This window comes from Oryzias latipes, chromosome 13 (assembly GCF_002234675.1).
Source record: "Oryzias latipes chromosome 13, ASM223467v1".
In the NCBI taxonomy this organism is placed as follows: domain Eukaryota; kingdom Metazoa; phylum Chordata; class Actinopteri; order Beloniformes; family Adrianichthyidae; genus Oryzias; species Oryzias latipes.
In genome coordinates this window covers 31457487-31479979 of record NC_019871.2, presented here as the reverse complement: position 1 = coordinate 31479979, position 22493 = coordinate 31457487, and the positions used below count along the sequence as shown (strand labels likewise).

Sequence of the window (22493 nt, the reverse complement as noted above, 5' to 3'; positions counted from 1 at the left end):
CTGCTGAAAGAGAACAATGATTTGAAATGTGATGCAGCTCAAGACTATTGAGTCCTATTCTGTTCATAATTAAATAAATAAATGTTTAATTAAACAAATAAATATGACCTCATGCAAATACACAATCAACCAATAAATCTCTCATAAATATATAAAAAGATCATGAAATTGTGAAAAACCTGCACACATATTTTAAATTAGCCATTAATTATTAAATATATTTAATTTTTCTTTAAAAAAACCTGTCCATTATTTTAAAACAGTATTTTAAAATATTCATTTTAACCATGTTGAATATTATTATAACTCTATGGCTTTTTTCAGGAACTCGAATTTCAAAATCAATATTTTCCAAAGTAGCTTTGTTTTTATTTCATGTTGCTGTTTTTCAGAATGGCTGATTTATTTCATGAAGAGCTTTTTCAGCAGTATGGGTCTGTCTGTCATTCAGTGAAAGTGGGTGGGATCTAAACGTTCATTGGCTCATCTATGGAAATCGACTCATATTCCTGATACCAGCTCTGTGCGGTGTACCAGTTACAAAGATGGCATATTCCGGCAACATCCGCAGGACTTTGTTGACATTAGCCGATCAAATGGAGGGAAACAATCTGTTGACAGACGCTATTTTGAGTCGTTTAGATGACATTTTTGAAATGCTCAGCTTGATAGTTGCTGCAGAAGATGCAGACATTGACGACTCAGTTTTTGCCAGTTTAAGAGCAATTGAGCACCGGGTTCGCTTGGACTGCACTACGGAGGAGCTTTCTTGAAGCACCGGTCGTCCACGTCTTGAAGTTCCCGTGGAAACCCTCAGGACTCTCGTTCTCTGTGGAATGACCACCAAAGCTATTGCTAGCATGTTAGCCATGTCTGAAAGCGCTGTTCGGAGGAGAATGCTGAAAGAAGGCTTAAGGTGAGTTCACAATTATTTAATTGTTTTCTACTTAAGCACAGTGGTTTTTTTTAAAAAAAACTTTCAAGTTTTAGTCCAGGAAATGCATCTTTCATTTATAGTTTTAGATTAGCCTGAATCTGATTAGTTATTTGCCTTTGAGCTGTGTTGTTTTCTTATAGCCCAAATCAAATGATGTACAAATGTGCATGCAGTCTGTGCTTCTGATTTCCTATTGAATTCTATGTATTCATGATCCTTTTTGACTTTATATTTTACTTTTTCAGTTACCGATACGAAGCCCATCGAGACGACTGTTGTTGTGGATTTGGGCTATGCAAATAAAATTGAATTGAATTGAATTTGGCCACAAGGTCAAGAGCAGGTGAAGAGTCTGTGTTTTGTTCCAAACAAGTAAGAATTTAATGTAGGGTCAAATTAAATTACCAAAATTAGTAAACATTACACGTGTACACGAGACTGTCCGGAGTTGTGCTGTGTGTGAGGCACGGACAGCTCTCCAAAGAAGCTATTTGATATGCGGTTTGGCTGCTGCTACTCCGCTTAGGTGACGGTCCGGCTGGGTCATTACAATATTAAACTTCAACATTTCTGTCAACGGAGATTTGCGTCATAGCTTACGACACACGTTTCTACAAGCAGGGATTTTTTTTTTAAACTTTTAGCAGACCGCTAAACAGGTGGCTGATGTACATGGAACCACCGTCAGTTCTGTGCATTGCTTGATGAAGTTGAAAGCAAATATTCTGATCTCCTGCTACACAACAAAGTCCGATGGCTGGGGCCGGGGTGATGTTTTGCGCCACTTTGTCGTCTTTTTCGAACACGTGAAAACATTCCTGAAAAGCAAACATCTGAACTACCCGCAACTGGAAGATACCGATACTGGTGGAAATGACTGTGACAAGCCACCTAAAAGAGCTGAATGAAAGTCTGCAGGCGCCGCAAATGCTTGAAGCTGTTTTGTCATTCGAGCGCAGCTGACTGTCATGGGGCACGCACGTTCCATTTTATTGTTTTGTGTTCGAATCCTAAAAAATAAAAATGACATCAAAAATCGGATTTCTTCATTAGAGTACATTTCTTTAATTTTATCAAAGCAATGAAACATACCGTAATTTCCGGACTACAAGCCGCTACTTTTTTCCTGCGCTTACAGCCCTGCGGCTTTTTCAGTGACGCGGCTAATTTATGGTTTTAATTGGCGGCCGCCATGTACGTATTTACGAACTCAGTGAGTAGTTTGAATTCTCTATCTAACATCAAGCACGAGGCATTTTTATTCAACACACCTCTAAGCAGCCAAACAGCATGGACTTGACTTCAGGTCTTAGACACTTCAGTCATGGTTCAACAAAACGAAACACGCATGCCCGGCCGCATCCCAGAATCCTTTGGGGCCATTAGACCCAACGTGCACGTGATCGCCGCTACAATATGATGAAGCTTTCAAGTTAAAAGCAATCGTTAAAAGCAGCGTAAAAAAGTCCACCGTCACCAACGGGTTTGGAAAAGCCGGTTTGCTGCGTGACGGAGAGAACAGCGCATGGAGTGAATTTACACTCCATTTACGGTTTCTAAGGCAACCGTAAAAGCGGAATTTTGCTTTGAAAAACTCACAGCCTCCGTGTGAGCTGGAGACATCTTCTCCTGCTGATTGAGCTGCGGGGCCGATGGCAGTCTGATGGCTCCCACACGTAACAACGCATCCGCCCCTCATACACAAAACGTACAGTATTAAGTCCGATTGCTTTGCACAGAAACGATTTGCTCCATCCACCGGCGCAACGGGGACGAAGTGCTCTTCCTTGAAGCCGCCCTGGCCAGAGGTGTCGGAGTAGATAGGAAGGGGAGACAAGGAGCGCGCGGGGCAGGAGTGGAGCGCAGAGGCGTCCGCGGAGTGCAGAGGCTTCTGAATTCTGACGCACGCGCCGCACTGAGGCGCGCGTATCGCGCTGAGGCGCGCGCTTTTCAGTCGCCGCTGCTTTATTTTACCGTTGTGTTTTCTAACCAGTCCTGTTACTCCCATAACGCTGCTGCGACACAAGCGGAAGGAGAGCTTTTCCCGTTCACCCCTCCATGCACTGCTGCTAATTCTTAAACACGTACAACAGAATGGCGAGCCGGGCGTTGGCCCCGCCTTTAGCCCCTAAGACTCATGGGAAATGTGGAATCGCGGATGTAAATTTCCTCATTATAACTGAGGGATGTAATGTTGATTATATGGTTACTGTTTGTAATTTTATGTTAGATACCTAGATTGTCAATAAGTAAAAAAAAAAAATGAAATAAAAACACCATAACTGAGGGACTTGTGAACAGAATAGAGCTCCATGCTGTTTGTCAGATGTCGATACACTTAAATACGTGACCCAGAGGCAAAATTGGCACCACCCACAATGTGCTAATGAATTGCACACACTCTGGGATGCTGGGCGTGGTCTGTCAGGATGACAATATCGGCTATCACATGCGCGGCTTGTACTCTGACGCGGCTTGTGTATGTATAAAAGCAGTCAAACACGTGAATATGGGTGGGTGCGGCTTGTAATCGGGTGCGCTTTGTAGTCCGGAATTTACGGTAATTCATTGATATTGTAATGAAGTTAAACTTGCGCAAGTGATGCGTCGTTCTCCGCAGAATGCACAAATAAACATTTAATCGTTAATAATGTTCATTATGTATTTGTAGTAACTTAGTCATTTTGATAGTAGGCTAATATAGCTAATATAGATACATATCGCATGTGTTGCTTTCATTATAAGGCTTAAATAGGGCTTTTAATATTTTGCGGCTCCAGACATAATTGTTTTTTCTTTTTTTCGTCCAATTTGGCTCTTTCAACATTTTGGGTTGCCGACCCCTGATCTAGTATGTTGTAATTCATCAAAAATTAATCTAAACAGTAACACTAAATTTGTCGTTTACCTGCAGAGACATGAATTGTTGAATACTATTGTCTCCTGTTAGTTTAATCCTGATAGTGGTTGAAAATCCCAGTTTATCTACATTTTCTGAAACACTCAGACCAACCTGTGTGGCACCAATAATCTTGTCCTGTTCAAAGTCACTTCAATCACCTTTCTTCTCCATTCTGACGATCAGTTTGAACTGCAACAGATTGTCTTTTTTTTTTCTTTTTTTTTATACACTGTATTTTATCCCACGAAGGGAAATTCTTTCTCCGCATTTGACCCATCCCCTTGGGGAGTGGTGACCTGCAGTCGAAACCGCGCTCGGGAGGCAGTAGCGTTAAGGGTCTTGCCTAAGGACCCTCACTGCTCGCCATTGATATGGTAATTGCCCCCAGTACCATTGCTCATTCCCCTCCGGGAATCGAACCCTGGTTTCCTGCATGGTAGCTTGCCACCTTACCAACCGAGCTACCCAGCCGCTACCATTTCCACATTCCTAAATGTATTGAGTTGTTGCCATGTGATTGGCTGATTAGAGATTTGTGTTTAGTAGCAGTTGGATAGGTATGCTTAATACCAAAATCACAGCTTTTTATTGTTTTTTTTTCTTTTTTTTTAACTTGTCCTGTCCAACAGCTGGGCAGGCAGTTGAGAACTGAGGGCGTCTTGTGTTGGACATATTTTACTTTAACAAGAGGGGTTATTAATTAGTCAACCAAAGGCATGACTGAATAAACCCCTTTAGTAATTGAGGCCAAACTTTATTAATTTTAATCATGTTTGAAAATCTTTGGTGTTGGACCGGACGGAAAAGGAAAGAAGGGAAGAAGAGAGAGGGATGTTAGAGGGGGGGGGGGGGGGGGGGGGTAGGAGGTTTATAATAGGAGGGGAGGGGGGATAAGACCATGAAGCAGCACAAAGCAACAAGTTTACTGGTTCTTTATCATTAGGGTAAGGTTCAAATGTAGTACAAAAAGGGCGGGGCCTGTCCACACACACACACTCAAATGTTATAAACACACCTGCTAGCTGCAAAAATGTCCACATGTTAACATGTACACAAAACAGATAGTGTTCACACACGCATACTTATGCCTTAAAACCAACTAGTGTGAAATATTTCAGTCATTCAGTCATGCAAACTGTTAGTGCAAAGGTGAGCTAACACCTGTGCTCAGGTGAGTGTTTATGTTCTTCCAAAATGGATGGTGGAATGTGAAAAGAAGGAGGGAGAGTGCCAGCCATCCCCACCCCAAGACCCCCGCCGCAGCAGCAGCGGCAGCTGGAACCCCCCAACGCCACACGGGAGCAGGCAGGGAACAACCGCCCCCCGGGTGACCAAATCCGCCACCCAGGCCAGGGCCAGCAGGACCGCCACGACGCCCCCAGAGCCAGGGAGCAGGGAGGCACGGGGGGAAAGAGAGCGCCGCCCCAGCCCAACCAGGAGAGCAGCCCCCCTGCCGCGCCGGGAGAGCCCAGCGCAGGGCTCCACCGGAGAAGGACGCCCACAGCCCCAGACGAGCACCCCATCACCACCCAGGAGTTCCTGGCATCCCCCCGCCCCAAACCCCAGGTACAAGCCAGGACCACCCAAGGGAGACCCGCTCCGCACTCCAGGCAGCAACCCACCCGGCCCACGGTTGGTCCAGGGAGGAGCAAGGCAGGTTCCCGCCGCCCCCGCCCTGGAGGGGGCACCTCGGGGAAAAAGGGGGCCCACAAGGGGTGTTGTAAACATGGCCGACCAGCCTCGGCCACAGTTGGAAATTTGGCGGGGCCCAGCACTCAGGGGCAAGGACCAGAACCCACCCCCCAGGGACACGAACACCCCCGGCTCAGGTGTAATGTGAACCTCCTCCCCGCGCAGAGAGAGCACCGCTGGGCCCAGTAAAATAGATACCAAAGTTCAAATGAAAGCCAAACTCTTCACCCCTTCCCCAACAGCAGCATCCCCTGGATAAATAAAGATTAAATCAACAAAAAATTAAACATATCTCCATCTACTTATTATTTTTCATTTTGGTGACATTACCTTGCAGTTTGCAGAAGACAGGGCTTGCCCACTCTACCTTTGGGACTTTGTAAAAGGAGAGAAGGGATCTCTCTTGATCCTCAGTACTTTCCCTCAAATCCATTTGCAGGACAACTGCCTTCCTGGTCTCATGCGGTGACAGTAGGTTGGACTTGTAGAGACTGGCAGGTTCAGTTCCATCTGGTTCACATTTCCACTCTGAAAGACAGGCATTTGAGTAGATAACTAAAATTAATAAGCACAATTATTTCATCACTAGTTGTGTATACTGAGCCAAGTAGTTTACAGAATATTTCCCTAGCTACATTTTGTGTTTCAGTTATCTGGTGCTTCCCCTGCACTTGACTTTTCTGCTTCTGGTTGAGTTGCTGCTTGCTGCAGCAGTACCATTTCATCTGAAGAATGCACTGCTCTAACTGGCACAATGTCAGAATCCAAAATGGTAACATCTGATTCTTCTGCTTCGTTGCAAATATTCTGGGCATTGCTGTAGCTACAGGATGGCACCTCTATCCCTATCATGGAATTATTATTCTGCCTAACCCAGGTAATCTGTTTCCAACCGAGGTGCTGTCTCACTCAATGGACTGTGATGAGAATGAACAAAAGGTTTTAACGTTCAGATATACATACAGTATATATTATATATATATATATATATATATATATATATATATATATATAATACATTTTATTTTTTACAAATGCTTTAATAAAAAATTGAAACAAAATGTGTCTACCTTCTGCAGTTGAAAATGTGGTTTTTTTTATTATATTCAAAGGAATGTCTGTGTGACAACTCAGACATTTTGTGAGTGGCCCTTGTTGCTGGAGTATAAAGGAGCCCTGCAAAAAGAGAAAAGAAATTATCCTCTGATTATTACAAAAGCAATTTGAATGTGAATGGTTTGTCAATGCAACTAGTTGATTTGGTGAATGAAAATACTGATAGATTTGATGTCTCTGACATTTTTTTTTATCATAAAATTGTAGCTGCCCTGTTACTTGCCACTCAACTACATAAAACCAACACATTAAGAAAGATATAACCATTTGTAACCCAATTTATTACTCACATCGTCCACAGGAATACTTTTCTGCAGAGATCTTATATAAATTATTGCCTGTCCAATTCCACATGTGGGGCTGCGGATATATCTCACTGTATATCCAGTGTCTGGACATGGGATCAAGCCCAGGTTACGGCTTCTGGTTGTGCCAGAGATTCGCAGCAGTTCAAACCCTCCTGTGTCTTTCAGCTGAGGGAATGTCTCCTCAATAGTTGATTTGAAAATTTGTGGATCATCATCCCTTGCTGCAAAATAAATGCATCCCCCAAATAATAAAATAAGTCAAATATATTTCTGTTGATAATTTCCAACCTAGGTTTAGCAGCTCAACTGCCAAAATACCTTGAAAAGAAATCTGTTTCTCCCCAAGTCCAGCTGCGGTTAATTCAAACTTGGGTGTTTTGGATGACACTGTGTCTGACAAGTGATCACTCAAGCAGAAGAATGAGTGTGTGTAAGTGAAGCAGTAGGGTTTCTTCTTGGGAGATGGTGAGGTCAAAGATGACAATTATGTTCAGGAAGATCTTGGTCTGTAAGTGGCAAATAGTCTTGCAACCTCAGCTTTAAAAGAAAGAAAGAACACTTAAAACTATGAACAACAAATTGGGGCTGCCGGGCTTATGGGTATCCTGTCGACTGCGGTGATGGTCGGGCATACGGCGCTGGGGGTCGGTCGGCTGGGGGGGGTTACTGCGTGGCGGCGGGGGGTGGGAACCAGATGATTGTGAGTATGTGTGTGTGAGTGCATGGGTGGGATGGACCTGGGGGCTGGCTCGCTGGGACCCTCTGGGGCTTTCCCTCCCAATCACAGAGAGGGGAGGGCACTGACAGGGTTGGGGAGGGGGGTTCAGGTATTGTGGCGGGGGGGTTGTAGTGTGTAGGGTTATGGGGGGTGGCTGTGGGTGTGCGGCGATCTCTGGGTTGCTCAGGTCGCGTGCCGGGGCTGGCTTGCGGAGACGGGGCGCCGGTTGGGTGGTGGGCGACTCATGGGTTCTGTGGGCCCTGGCTTCGTCCTTGGCCCTTGTCTCGGTGTCCGGCGCACGGTGGCCCCCATGGCTGCCGCCTGGTACGGCTAAGCGCTCCTGGCCTGTGGCCTGGGGGCCGGACACCGGGTTTGCTTATGCCTCTGGGCATTGGGGGGGCCCCTGTAGGGGGGCGTTCTCTGCGCCTAGCTGGTTGGGTGGGCGGTCCCCTCTTCCCCCCCTCCCGGGCTGCCTGGGTCCAGATGATGGGGGGGCTCCTAGCCTGGGGGTCTCTCCTCCCCTCTCCTGGTCTGGCTGGTCTGGCTGGTCTGGCTGGGTAGGATCTGGCTCCCCCTTATGAACACACGGTTCACTTCGGCAGCATGCATGTATCTCCACCCCCACGTGCACGTGCACACTGCCACACTGCTTCATCTGCTTCATCCCTCCTCCTAACTCACAGTGTATTGATGGACACGTGTTTTCCACTCATCTTAGTGTCAGATTTTCACCTTTGATGATTTGTCTTTCCACCAGATCTGGTATAATTGTTACAGCTTAAAATAATAACTTATTCAGATCAGTGCTTGTATCCCCCACCTTTTCACCTTTCTTCCTTTTACTCTCTTCCACCCCCCCCCCCCCACACACACTTTCTTTCCCTCTCCCTCCCCACACACGCTAAACATAAAAACAAATGAACAAATATAAAATATATATTATATACATAACAAATAAATAAACAAAATAATACAACAAAAGGGGGTTTATACTAATCTACACTCTGGCTTCTAAAGTTCTATAACCTCTTTTTGTGATAGTAAAACCTGTCCAACACAAAAGGCTTTCAGCTCTAATGTGTTTGCTCAGCTGTTGGACAGAACAAGTTAGAAAAAAAACTAAAGAAAAACAAAAAACCATGAACATATAGAAACATTTTAATTTAATTTTCCAAATCTTCCAACCAAGCTTTTTTTCCAAATTATTTGTATATATGTTTTTGTTCATTTGTACATTATGCAATGATAATGTAGTCAGTCAGGAATTTGTTCTGCTCTGTGGCACGACCCTGAAGTTGGCTTCCGATTCACAGCTTCCGATGCGCGAGGGCACTAAAGGAACATTCTGCTGTATTTTTCGCGCTATGATCACCTAAAACCCGGTCCTGTTCAAAAACCGCTGGACCTGGACTGCTCAAACCTGGATTAAATTATAATTTAGATAGCAAAGAACACATTAAACACAGTTTCTGATTTGTGAAACCTTCCTCTGATTTGAGAAAATGTGAAATAGGTTGATCTTTATCGCATTTTATGCACTGAGTCCACCTTAGACTAGGTCCTGTGCAAAAACTGCTGGACCTGGACTGCTCAAACCTGGATTAAATTAGGGCTGGGAATCACTGGGTACCCCACGACACGATACGATTTGCGATACATTGCTCACGATAACGATACTATCACGATATGGCAATATTGTGATAATCGATATATCTTGTCTCTAACAACTCACGATATATCAAACTTTAAGAAAGAAGAACTTGAAAAACTGTTTTTTGGAAAATATTTCCCCATTTATTTTTTAAACACAATGATAATAAACAACTTGTGTCCTATTTGGTGTAATGAATAACAGACTTTTGTGTAACATTGCTGAAATCAGTAATACTCTGTCTTTGACAAAATATGACAATTTTTATTTGGAAATATCTGTAAAATTTGGTTTAAACAATAGTGAACATGAGCAGCAGTGTCATTATTTAGTACAAAATTGCTGTAAACAATAAAACAACGATATAAAAAATGAACAAGTCAAGTAGATTCCAGGCACATTGTTATTAACTTTTGAAAAACAAAAGCACAGCCATTGCTTAATTTAAAAGAAATAGCTGTTAATCAGATATTAATTCTGTGAACAAATTATATTGTCTTTGTTAAAAATAAATGACACCATTTAGTGCATATGTGGTGTAAACAAAAATAAAATTCTCCCAGAAAAAAAAAAATCAAGTAGCTAGGAACTTTCCTTTAAGTTATTTAAGACATAAACTGCTTTCAAAATAAATGACCAGGGATAAAATACATAAAGAACTTTACGAGGGAGTTTTAGGGCCAACTGTCAAGGAAAGCCTCCTGCTGCTCAGCTGCACTCCTCCTGGAGGTCCCTCCTCCCCTCCCTGCTCTCAGGTGTTCACAGCTGGTTCTCATGTGCTCCTGATCTGTGCCCTTCTTAAGTTGCTCTGAACCCTCTGTCATTGTCGCAGCGTTGTGGTTTACTGGCTTCTCTAGCTTCCTGCACCTGGGTGCCTCCTTGGTTCCCCGTCACACCAATGTGACGAGATTAAAGTCTTCATGTCGACTTTAATCTCGCCATGACGAGAAAAAACTCAACACAAAGTTTCGAGAAAAAACTCAACACAAAGTTTCGAGAAAAAACTTGACACAAAGTTTCGAGAAAAAACTTGTCGTGTCGAGATAAAAGTCGAAATAAAGTTCGAGATTAAAGTCGCAAGGTTGCGAGTCTTTCAGGAGTATTCAGTGTTATGGCTAATGTTAGTGAGCTAGTGGCTTTGTACTTCAGAGTTGGCTTTAGCAACAAAGAAATTCTTTCCCTTTTAGCACATAAACATCCGTTTTAATAAGTATTCGTACTTTGAAGAGGTTGTGTCAGAAACTGCGTTTATTCAGGAGGAGAAACCACTCCAACTTGGAAGACGTCGCCGCATTCCTGCAAACAGAAATAACCAGTACTGGACAGATGCAAGGATATCGATGGTTACAATTGCGTGCAATACAGAGAGGATACGTGGTTTCACAAGATACAGTTAGGCAGCTGATCAAGCTATTTGACCCCGAAGGTGTGGAACTCGGGCGGAGGCAGCGTCTGAAACGCAGGCATTACCACAACAAAGGTCCCAACGCTCTGTGGCATGTGAATTCTTACGACAAACTGAAGCCCTACGGCATTGCCATAAATGGTTGCATTGACGGCTTCAGTCGTTACACAGAAGTTTCCTCAATGGTCGCAGTACTGCAAACCAGCGGATCGAGTGGTGGTGGGGAATCTTGAGGAAACAAAGCGCACAATTTTGGATTAACCTTTTCCAAACTCTCCAAGGAGATGGACATTTCTCCGGCGACTTCTTAGACAAAAGTCTTATCCAATTCTGCTTCCTAAATCTTGTTCAGGTAAGCACTGTGTTCCTCAAGACAATGTAGGCAAACTTTTTTTATTTTTGTATGAAACAGTTAAAAACGTAATATAACCTGTACTGCCCCCTTTAGAAAGCTGACAGAGTAACCGTTGCGCAACACTGTTATAGTCTCAGAGTTGCCATAGAAACTGTAAACACAGACCAGCTGTTGTTGTTATTCATCTTTTTCATTCTCGTCTGGACCCTGGAATACGTATGTCTGTGAGTCATGTAATAATTAATGTTCAGATGATAAGTGTTCAGTTTTAGCAGTTAAAAGAATGTCACCACGTAAAACGCTTGTAAGGTAGCGATGTTAACGGTGTTAGCGTTCGTTTGCCGTTTTCAATGTTATGATAATGTTACGGGCCTCGAGCACGATGGCCACAGTAACAATGAGAAAATCTGCAAAACTGCAAAACAAAGGCGAGATGTCAGAGAAAGAATAACAGACTCCTTAGTTTCTTTCCTCAGATTTCATCTTTATACAATTTCTGTAACATATTTACAATTTGGTTAGGTGTTCATTGATTTACTACTGACAATACATTCTTGATCTGTTCAACACATCTAATCACATCAGGAGGCTCCTTAAAGAATTTAAAGTAAGATTCAAGGTTTAAAAGCTTCATTCTTTTTTTCTGTTGAGAGAAAATACATATAACGTGCACCCCTGTGTTCTCGGGATAACGACGAGAACGCTCGCGAGACTTCCGCCGCGAGCTGTTACAGCTGCTTGAGCCGTTAATCGCCCCGGTACAATAAACTTCGACAAACTGACCCTAAGATTACACAAATCATCTCACAGTTTCTATCAACTTCCCCAGAGTAATACAAAACTTAAGGTTGTCATTTCCCTGAACTTTCAACCAGGTATCCATCCATCCATGGGGGATGGTGGTTACACATATTTGGGTGCACCACAATAACATCCATACTAATAATCCGTTAAAAGTACGTGAATACCAGTAATTTTAGTACATATTTCTATAGTTTCTGTTGTATTTAGACACGTATAGATGAATACTTTATATGATAAATAACACATCACATTCCATTTTATTAATGTATAGATTTGTATTTCTGTATTTCAGTTTCACAGTGTTTTTCATAAATGTCCAAAAAGATCAAGCTGTCTGGATGTTTGTTGAGGAACCTGTTGTTATCAAGCTAGACATCACACCATAGTTCCAGTGAGGGCAGAACATAAACATATATACTATATATTAAACATATCGAGGAGAGGAGCATAAAATCTTACTGAGCAAGTGAAGAATATAATTTTGTAATATATGCTTTGGCTAATTTGTAAAAGTAAAAGCATTTTAAACATCTATCTGCCACTTAAATGTGGGTCGGAGAGCGCCCACTAACAAACTGCCTGTTCATTTTTAACTAATATCATTGCGCCGTGGCATTATATCAGTAAATCATACGTTCCTATGTATTATCGTGATTGGATTGTGTGTTGTTTAACGCATACGGTAGTTATATACAATGCCTTTTTTTTTTTTTTGTTAAAGGATGAACTGGATGAAGTCGTGAGGACCTGGAATTCACACAAGATAAGAGCAAAGGCAGGCCATGGTGTTATTGGAGGCCGTCCTATTCTTATGTACTGTTGGAAAAATATAATCTGTCGCTTTGAGATTACTTTCCTTGTTGCATGTTCAATAAAGTCGAGAAGAAGAAAACCACGGGATTCGGCCGGATTAAGTTTAACAAATTTATTCCCTAACAATATTTCTAAAAACAGAGTAAAAAACAGATCGATCTGGGTGTCCAAAATCAAGGCCTGCAATACGCAAGAGGTTACATTCCGAATTCACATGCAGCTTGTCTGGAGACACCGGAAAATTCCTTGAGTTCAGACTTTTAAGCATGTGGTCAGAACATCCTCCCCCGGGAGCAAGATGGCCGCCGAATCTCCGCCTCTGGTCGCTGGAGATTGGCTGACAGAGGAGCCTGCCTACTTCCTTCAGCCCATGTTAGGAGTTACACCATTTGGTCCTAGCTTCCTGCTTCAAACGTCCAGGGGGGTTATTTCAAAGACGGACATCTGTCCGACCACCAACTGTGTCCCCATGGGGGTCCAGCAGAGTCGCCCGGATCCCTCTCCGCAGGCAATCAGTCCCAACTCTTTGTCCTTCTCATGTGAGTTGACACCTCCACGGTTTCCCATGATTTAAATTGAATCCTGGAGACAATTTAATTCTGGTCCATGTCAGATCTACAGTTAAGGCTTCCAGATGGTCTTAGAAGATCAAAGACTGTTTTCTCCTGAAGGGGGTTGGAGGTTGGAGCTGCATTCCTGAAACCTCTCACAACTTAAAGAAGCTTCTTCGAGGTTTTAAGGATGTAAAAGCACACACTTCAGCAAATGACTTATCTTCAATGTAATAAAATTTAAGACTGCAAACCCTAATGAATTTACCAAAAAATATAAATTCCTTCAGCTTCCCTCTCTTGACCTCATGAAGTGAGGTCACACAAAAATAAAAACACATCATCACATCATGCCATCAAAACAGCTGTGTTCTCGAGCCCTCACAATATATAAACAGAACCAATGTGCCTTTCAAAGGTGTTGATGATCCGTTTATGAGTTTAGCAGCGAAAAACCTGTGGAGCTTGCATTAATGATCTTTAAGAAACATTCAGTTGGACAGGAAAAATGCTCGCTAAGGCCCCGAGCCCCATCGGCGACCGTCCCTAAGGACACTCATGCTTCATTGGATCTTTGGCACATTGGCGTTTACAAAGAACAAGACAAAAAATAGTAAATAAAGAAAATGCACAAATAAAAATTCAAATTATTCTAAAAAGTAAAAGATAAAGACAATAAAATAGCACTTCCTGTAAGAAAAAGGAACACCTGGAATTAAGGAGGGGAATTGAGAAATGTTAAAGCAGAACAAAATCACACAGACGATGAAAAGAGAAAAGAAAATTGTCAAACATAACAGCAAGCAATTTTGTAAAATGTAACAAAGTCCAAAAAAGGTCATTCCGGGCCTCGAACACTCGCGTCCTCCTTCTGCATGTCCCACAAGCTCTGGCAAGCTGGGACCTGGCCTCCTATGGACTTCTCAAAAAGCCTGTTATTAGAGATGTGACACATCTGATACAACAGAACGGCTGCAAAAGGACTTTGGGTGTCCACTGCTGTGGTACTGTTCTGCCAAGATGATTCTGCTGTGGGTCTAAGTTTTTGTTAGTGTTAGGGTCCGGAAATTAAAAAATAAAAAACAATAAAACACAAAAGACAATGAGACAAGAATCAATTTACGCATGCGCAGTAAGAGAAAAAATATGATGGAAAAGGTCCACCACATTTCTCTTCTCAAAGGTCTGCTTCCCCTCGTGCTGTTTTATGAAGAACACAAGTGGGGAAAATACAAATTCAAGAAAAAGAAAGAAGTTTATTATGGGCTGTTGTCTAATGACCCAGTCGTAGAACCTACTCATCCTTGCTGTGGATGAGAGAAAATCAGATGAACAGACACACAAAGCTTTAAAATTTTAAAAATGGTCAATCTGTGTTACTATTAAAACATTCTTTCTAAACAAATACATTTAAACGATAATAAAATAATGTCCTTCTTTTAATCATTAAGACCTCTTTTGTCTACCTCCCTCTCTTGGCCTGGGGCTAAGCTCCAGGACAAACACATAAAACGAATTAAATGTAAAGCAAGAACATAAAAACAATAAACAGTTTGGTGCACCGATAAGGTGAAGAGGCGTCCTGTCCACGTTCCTGTAAAAGGCAAGGTCACAAGAAGAAATAATACAACTGCAACAGAAGATCTTTCATTAATTGCAGGCAGATGTCATCAACCTGTATTAGCAAAACACAAACCTCTTATAGCATAATGTTCTGTCAGAGAGACTTTAAACAGTGATCAAAAATGCAAGAAGGATTTTATGAACCCCTCTGTACTATAATGCGAACAATGGTCTGCTATTTTTATGTAATGATTCCATTAAAAGAAAACGTGTGCTAAGTCAATAGCAACAAACAACACACCTTGTGAGGTTAAAGGTGACAGCATGCAATATGGATCAGGGACGGATAGGTTTTATAATAATGGTGACGTCATCAACTCAAATTAACATTAGCTTAAATCATATGCAATCCATCTACTTTTAAAACCGGTTTCAAAGAAGTACACCATGAAGAATACGAATATTCAATGACACTATAGTTCTACAGCCCAGACTGAGTTTCCTTCCTCCCTTCATCTGCATCAGTCACTCAGCTGCACTGAGATCTAAAAACCTGTGCTCCTGCAGTTACCTGAATCACCACCGGGGGGACGATGAAGAATGAACCAACATCAACTGAACCTGTGGACCATGAAGCATCAGAGAGCGTTTTAACATCACCTCTGCATCTTCATGAGCCGTCTCCTCTCTGCTCGGTTGTTGAACGGCAAAATTAACCTGTACATTTTTATTGAGGGAGGAGAGTGAACACCTGAAAAAACACAATTTAACCAATGTGTTGTTAATGTCCTGCTTAGTCTAATCCTATGTGAGATACAGCTGTGTCTGACAGCTAGTATCATTGCATTTGTGAGTGTATGAATGCACAATAAGCCGCTCGCCCTCAGGGTTAATATATGTCAGTGTAGTTCAAATGCCACGTGTGGTCTTCTACCTGCTGAAATACTTCTTACTGTTAATCATGCTCTCTGTCATAATGGAGTGTACAGGTCAGACCATTCGGAGGCTTCAAACACAGGAGTCCAGGCTTCAAACCTGAAATTAACGAAACCACCTGGCGTTTCAGGGCCCTTTACATGTCTGCAGTGGGGGTCGGCTGTGGTGTCCGGCATGGCATCCAGTCTGCTGTCTCCTGTTTTGACAAGACTGTCCCATCCCAACAGATTCACAGGCGTGTTTGGTGAATGCACGCATGAATGTTCCACCATCTGGTCAAAAGTCAGTCGGATGGTCTTTTGCAGGTTTTGAGGAGTCATCTGTTCATTTGTCAGAGCAGGTAGAGTGTCCAGTAGACTCATCAGTGGTTACCTTTGAGCTTGAAAAAGACAATGGCTCCTGCATCAAGTGGTGTTGTCCGACTTGCCCTGTGGTCCTCGCCACGGTGGAGGAGGGCTTGGAGTGGTCATGGGTACTGTTCATTTTTCCTCCAGACCCTCTGCCTCTTGGTCTGTACATTCTGCTGTTGGGCACCTCGTTGTGGGCTGTCAGGGTTCAGAGCGCCATAGATGCCATTTCCAACTGCTGCTGGGTTCCCCTGGGTGGCCTGCTTCTCCCAGGATTTTTCCACCCGTCCTCCTGTTTTGGCCTCCGAATGGCTGAGCATGACACGTCATTACTGCTGTCTCTGAGGGCATCAAAAGTCAAAATTCATGTTAGTTTCCTTTTCTTTTTTAAAACACCTTTTATCCTGTGTGAATCATTTCAGCAGGGTAAAGAATTGTTTTTCTTCAGTTGCTCAACCTCCCCCTCTCTCCTGTCCTGTTTCTTCAAATGTGCTCTGGGGGTCAGTCACTGCTGACTCGGCTCCCTCCTGTGAAGGTAGAGAGCTGCGGAGGATGGTAAACTTATGCGCCTTTGTCACTCACCCACGTAGCAGAGGGGGGTTTTCTGCCTAAAGTTTTATGAGATCTCGGGGGGGCTGCTCTTCTGCTTGGAAAGAGATTTAGAATGGATTAGTCATGTTCAGTCTTCACCGTCTCCAACACCGTCAGTTGATCAGTAATGAAAGCCAGCAAAGGGAAAAATCCCTAAAATTTTCTTTGTCCGAAATGATGGACCTGGAGTAAAATCTTTGGAAAATATATTGTATTACATGCATTCTGGCCGCTAATCATTCACTCTTAATCAAAAAAATAAAGACAAATTGTTTTGACTTACCCTTAAGGACTGTTTTTGCCCTACAAAAAGAATTTGAAGAAGTACTAAAAGCAACAAAATCCCACAATTTAAGCTTTTCCTTATTTAACCAAAAACACAATTCACAATCTAAAACACAGACAATCAATACAAAGACAAGAACTTTTAACCGTTTCTGCAAAAGACATAACACAACAAATTAGGTACCTTACACAAACAAAATTAAACCATTTCACTGAAATGAATCGTTCATAACTAGCGTTTTAACATTCATGTTCCCTCTTCTCCTGTTCTACCATACCCTGCACTTTCATACCACACTTTTCCATGCCCACAGACCCTCCATTTTACTTACAATGCCTTTTAATTTCTCCTGCTTGTCACCTTACATTTCTTGTCTCTACATTGCAACATCCTTCCAAATCCTCAAAAACCATGTTTCCCTTTCCTTTACCTCGTCCTTTTCCCCATTCTGATAACAATTTTCAAATACTATTGATTATGATTCAAACAAACAAAACCACCACTCATTCGCTTCTCATTCAAACAGCAGTGCACAAGATCAAAACAAACAGAAAAACGAACTTAAACAAATTAAAAATGTCAATAATACTTCTTCGAACAAAACTGAACTTAATCGCGGTTATTAGGACATACAAACAAATTAGGGACATGTATTCACAAGAAAACCGAAATAATTACAAAATTATTTTACCCCAAATGTATTAGACCCTGCAACCATGCACGTTGATCTCACCGTTGCGGCAGAGGCTCCCGTCGGAGGAGCTGTGCAACATAAAAACCTTTTTCGGCGAACCGAAAACCCACTGAAATTTGTTTTTAAACTACAACCGAGGTCATTACCACGCTCGATAACGACGATCATGATTTTACCGCAAATTACATCCCAAACTCTTCAAATTTTCATCGTGAAAAAGTTCAGCACGTTCCGTCATACTTGGTCGTCAGGGACGCGTCTCGCCGACCACATGGTACAAACAAAGCCAATCACAGCCACACGTCGCCATTTTGGCTAGGACTCCGTCACGCTTACCACGTGGTACAGTCAAACCCAATCAGAATCGTCGACACATTTGAAGCAACTAAAACGTCCCGTCATTAAACACACTGTGATTAAGATGGCTGCGTCCATAGAGCAGACAATACACAGGGAAACGTGGAAATACAGTTAAAACACACAGATTTCAAACACTCTTTCATTCCATTCTTTCCAAAATCGGATACATTTCATTCCATTCATCCTCATTCAAGCCATTTTCACCGCTGTTGTCAAGTCAAGTCGTCAGCGTCGTCTGTCGTCAAAACAAAATTCACCGGTTTCCTCATTTCTTCTGTCTAGTGCACCTTTCATTTTTATTGTGAATCTCTCTGTGGTTTCTCTACGCATTAAAAATAATTTGTGAAGGTTCGCTGCCTTCCTGGTTTTTCCGAAAATCCTAAAACGCGCAAAATTAGTTCCTATAGTAACACTGTTGTTTTCGTACGGGATTTCGTACAGGCTCAAACAGACGCAAAACCTACTAAATTTTAACGTAATCCAAATATCACACGCTCCCAATTTAGTGTTTATTCAATTTTGACAGGCTAAACAGACACAACACCTGCACAATTTGCTCAGCTCTAATTAATTTTCATGAATTTCCTTAGTCCAATTTGCTGTTTCAGGAGGGTGAACCACAAAACTTATACAGGTGCGCTATGCCGTCCACATACTTCACTTCCCCACAATTTGAGTTATTCACTAAGAGAATAACCTGGTCAATATGCAGAATTTACGAACAGGTTCCTGCTTTACCTTTTGTTTGTGAGGCCTCGAGGGAAGTCAAGCACGTGGGGGGAGCGTCACCGACTTTTCGCCGAAAGTCTCAGAAATCTCATAATAAACCACTATCGGTCCTCTTACCCGCGTTGCGCTTCCGCGTTTCTTCCCCACTTTTCACGTTCAGGGGTCACCAATTAATGTTGGAAAAATATAATCTGTCGCTTTGAGATTACTTTCCTTGTTGCATGTTCAATAAAGTCGAGAAGAAGAAAACCACGGGATTCGGCCGGATTAAGTTTAACAAATTTATTCCCTAACAATATTTCTAAAAACAGAGTAAAAAACAGATCGATCTGGGTGTCCAAAATCAAGGCCTGCAATACGCAAGAGGTTACATTCCGAATTCACATGCAGCTTGTCTGGAGACACCGGAAAATTCCTTGAGTTCAGACTTTTAAGCATGTTGTCAGAACATCCTCCCCCGGGAGCAAGATGGCCGCCGAATCTCCGCCTCTGGTCGCTGGAGATTGGCTGACAGAGGAGCCTGCCTACTTCCTTCAGCCCATGTTAGGAGTTACACCATTTGGTCCTAGCTTCCTGCTTCAAACGTCCAGGGGGGTTATTTCAAAGACGGACATCTGTCCGACCACCAACTGTGTCCCCATGGGGGTCCAGCAGAGTCGCCCGGATCCCTCTCCGCAGGCAGTCAGTCCCAACTCTTTGTCCTTCTCATGTGAGTTGACACCTCCACGGTTTCCCATGATTTAAATTGAATCCTGGAGACAATTTAATTCTGGTCCATGTCAGATCTACAGTTAAGGCTTCCAGATGGTCTTAGAAGATCAAAGACTGTTTTCTCCTGGAGGGGGTTGGAGGTTGGAGCTGCATTCCTGAAACCTCTCACAACTTAAAGAAGCTTCTTCGAGGTTTTAAGGATGTAAAAGCACACACTTCAGCAAATGACTTATCTTCAATGTAATAAAATTTAAGACTGCAAACCCTAATGAATTTACCAAAAAATATAAATTCCTTCAGTACACAGTTCCAGAGATGTACAATGCTGAGGACAGAACGAAAACTGTTGACATGATGGAGGTGGCCCTTTGCAAGCAAGAGTGTACCCCCAAAGGCCAATACCCATGTGATGAAACTGTGTTTGAGCTCTGCTGTCTTTTGATGGCAGAAAATGTATGGGATGTGCCCAAAGATGCATTTTCCGCTGCTGAACTGTACACTTTATTGAGAACGGAAATTCTGATGACTATTTGAGGACGGTCGAGGGTTCTGAGCTCTGAAGTAGCTGTAGCTGTTTTGCAGACTTCATCATGCAAGACTCTGTACAGGCTACTGAAAGCAGTATTGAAACCAAATATAACTAAATGCATTACAGCCATTTTCGAGTGGAAAATTCATCAGTACATAGGTTTGAATTGATGCTCATTTTAGTCAATAGAAATACACAGAAAATTAAACTGTAATTTTTAAAGTAAATGTTTCAGTTTAATTATAACATGTTTGAAATTGCTATGTGAGGGTAGTTGTGGTCTTTGTGAGTTCCATTCTCTTAACTGTTTTCATTATATCAATTTGAAGTGGTTAGCTACATCTTAACAATATTACTTTGGTTAAGATATTCAAGGCAACATGTACCTGTTGTGAAAGATGGAAATAATGAATATGTTTCTAACAGATAAGCAATATCCTACTGGGCTAAATCAATGTTCAATCCTAAATGTTTAGGGATTGTATTTGCATTTCAAAATGTGCACTTAACTCCCTCCTTCAACTTGATGAACAAATAAAAAAACTTTTACCAAAAAGTTTGTGATCTTTTTGTGCATCAACAAAAAGAACAAAAAAAACAACAGTGTGCATGACAAAGTTGTATATGCAATTTATTTGCAACAGGTCTGTTATAAGAAATAAACGTTGCAGAACTGCATGCATATACTGACAGGAGAAATGTGTGAACATACATGCTGAAAAAAATAATTCACATTAAACTGAACATGTACAGTCATGAACACAGTCTGTCAAGTTGCAAGACTATAGGAACAATGTACGGATATTTCCTCCTCTTTAGCTAAATGTCACAACTTTGAAAAGTTCCTCATTTGTTAATGGCCTGTGAATGTTAAGTTTGTAAAATAATACAAACAGATTTTTTTTCTATACATGTCGCTAGTGGGCTGTGTGAATCCAGGAGACCTGGAGAATTGTAGCATTCACTCGTTAGCCACAGTTTCTATCAAATATCTCCTAATTAACAACTTACTTGTAGGAGCCAACAAATAATAATAACAATTAATAAAAGATAAAACAAAGATCTAGAAATGTAAGATGAAACTTTCACATGGCACTTTTACCTTTTACCTGTGGACAAATGGATGATCTGTTGTCTGGAAATATCTTTGAACTTTTTCCTGACAACAATGTGGCTACAGCTGTGCTGGACTATATCCATCACCCAAACATTGCTCTCAAGGACAGCATGGAACTCTCCTCGGAAGTCTGGAAAATTTTCATAGCAGTCTGGTAGCTGTAGAACCATTCCACAGGTGTGAGCTATTGGCCGTCTGGTGAAATCAGACATCACGATAAACTCCATGGTGACACAGTCTGATACAATCAAATCTGACCCTGTGCAGAATCTCAGAAACTTCCCAAGTTTTTCCTCATCAAGCTCTCGGATATACCTTCTAAGGTGATGTTCAATCTCTTTTTGCTTTGCTGTCAAACTGTCTGGGAACCTCAACATTTTTAACACCTTCTTAGATGTTGGTTTAAGGTTGGCATACATCTCTGTCAGTTGTTCATAACTGAGATTGAACCAAGGTTTTGTGATGTCCTTCCAGCAGTCGACAACAAACATTGGTTTCTGCACAAGTTCCTTGTGGGAAATTTCCGTTAAAATGTCCTGTAGGGTGTCTGCTGAGAGCCTTCTTCGGCAACCATAACCGTCAAGGACTTCAAGAAGCTCCTCAGGTTCAACAGAGGAGAAATCTTGCAAAGCTTGTCCCAGGATTTCTCGCTCTTGGTGGCTTACAAAATGAAGAAAGGCTTCTGTCAAGTCACTGTCCACTGCGCCAAAAAACACCTCCTCCAAAAAGGGTGCTGCAAGCTTGATGGGAAAATAGTGGCAATCTTGGTATCCTTTCAGGAGAATTCTGCCAATGGATTTCCAAGTATCAGCCTTAAAATCATGTCTGATGAAGGGTACTTTAATTGTTGTTCCCAGTGTGCAGCGGTTGTGGAATTCCTGCCAAAAAGCACTGCAAACATCTCTAAGAACTCCCAACCCACAGTCAGCTTCTTCTGTGTTATCAGGGAGTAGTCGCCTTACTTCCAGCGGTGTGGTCAAAATGTCTAGATCAGAAAATGCTTCAATCATATCATTAAAGCAGTGTACGTGGTGTATATATATATCGTCTTTGTCTGAGGAGTATGGACAGGTGCATCATGCTCATATATAAGTGTGTCATCTGGCTCAAATTCAGCTTCTGGGTCTGGGCCAAATGCAATTTCAGGGTCGGAGTTGTTATGAACTTCAGGTATTTTATCTGGCAGAAAAATAATGTTCTCCTCCTGTAAAATTTCTGGTAAGATCAAATCAATTTCTGAAGCTGCTGGAAGATCAGACGTGACTGTTTGATATGTAATGTTTAAGTGATCTGCGGTAAGTTGTTCCTGTTCTTGACCTGAGTCACTAGACACCTGAGACAGCGACTGGCTGTCAGACACTTCAATAACTTCATACAG

The 22493-nt window shown here is 42.1% G+C and overlaps 1 long non-coding RNA gene across 1 annotated transcript; it reads right to left on the bottom strand.

Moving 5' to 3' along the window:
- Positions 1-14694: 14694 nt before the first annotated feature.
- On the bottom strand, positions 14695-17754 carry LOC111948497. The gene is made up of 2 exons (XR_002874501.1): positions 16124-17754; positions 14695-16023 (listed from the first exon to the last, which is right to left on the bottom strand). It is a non-coding gene; the product is annotated as an uncharacterized LOC111948497 (long non-coding RNA).
- Positions 17755-22493: the final 4739 nt, after the last annotated feature.